The 1,274-nt window shown below is 47.8% G+C and overlaps 1 non-coding gene across 1 annotated transcript; it reads right to left on the reverse strand.

Moving 5' to 3' along the window:
- Positions 1 to 959: 959 nt before the first annotated feature.
- On the reverse strand, positions 960 to 1,066 carry LOC115031261. Its single transcript, XR_003836860.1, has one exon. It is a non-coding gene; the product is annotated as a U6 spliceosomal RNA (small nuclear RNA).
- Positions 1,067 to 1,274: the final 208 nt, after the last annotated feature.

Here is a 1,274-nt window from a genome sequence, read left to right on the forward strand (position 1 = left end):
GACTCCCCACTTAACATCTTGGAGCTGCCTGTTTTCCACTGCCTCTTCCCCCCCCAGCAATGCAGAGGTGTCCCAGATTTCTACCTTTGCCAACATGTTTTTACTGATGGTGGTAAGTGAACCCAGGCTCTCACGCGTGCCAGGCAAAGGACTAATGGTCAGGCTCTCAGCTCCCACTCACTGGGGGTAGGGGTGTTCTAGGCAAGCATGATACTGCCAGCTCACTCCCTGAGCGCTCTGTTTAATTTTATTTCGAGATAGGGTCTCACCAAGTCACATGAACTGCTCTCGCAGAGGACCCAAGCTCCCATATCAGGTTTTCTCTTGAACCTGCTGTAAAGCTGACTCCAGGAGCTCTGACTCCCCTGACCTCCATGGGCACCTGTTCTTTTTTTTTTTCTTCAGCCATTTTTTTTAATTAGGTATTTTCCTCAATTACATTTCCAATGCTATCCAAAAAGTCCCCAATACACTCCCCCACCCACCCACCCCCACCCCTTGGCCCTGGCATTCCACTGTACTGGGGCATATAAAGTTGGCAAGTCCAATGGGCCTCTCTTTCCAGTGATGGCCGACTAGGCCATCTTTTGATACAAATGCAGCTAGAGTCAAGAGCTCTGGGGTACTGGTTAGTTCATAATAATGATCCACCTATGGGGTTGCAGTTCCCTTTAGCTCCTTGGGTACTTTCTCTAGCTCCTCCATTGGGGGCCCTGTGATACATCCAATAGCTGACTGTGAGCATCCACTTCTGTGTTTGCTAGGCCCCGGCATTGTCTCANAAGAGACAGCTATATCTGGGTCCTTTCAGCAAAATCTTGCTAGTGTATGCTATGGTGTCAGCGTTTGGAAGCTGATTATGGGATGGATCCCTGGATATGGCAGTCTNTAGATAGTCCATCCTTTCTTCACAGCTCCAAACTTTATCTCTGTAACTCTTTCCATGGGTGTTTTGTTCCAAAAATATGGAACGCTTCACAAATTTGCGTGTCATCCTTGCGCAGGGGCCATGCTAATCTTCTCTGTATCGTTCCAATTTTAGTATATGTGCTGCCGAAGCGAGCACGGGCACCTGTTCTTATGACATGACACAACACCCACAGACACTCACACACATGACTTAAAATAATAAAACAAACCTCCTTTCAAAAGCAAGCTTAGGACCATGAAGTGGTGGTGCATGGTGTTGATTCCAGGACTCTGGAGACAGAGGCAGGTGGATCTCTGTGAGTTCAAGGCCAGCCTGGTCTAGAAACCCTGCCTTAAAAAAAAAA

This window comes from Mus caroli, chromosome 5 (genome assembly GCF_900094665.2).
Source record: "Mus caroli chromosome 5, CAROLI_EIJ_v1.1, whole genome shotgun sequence".
Lineage (NCBI taxonomy): Eukaryota > Metazoa > Chordata > Mammalia > Rodentia > Muridae > Mus > Mus caroli.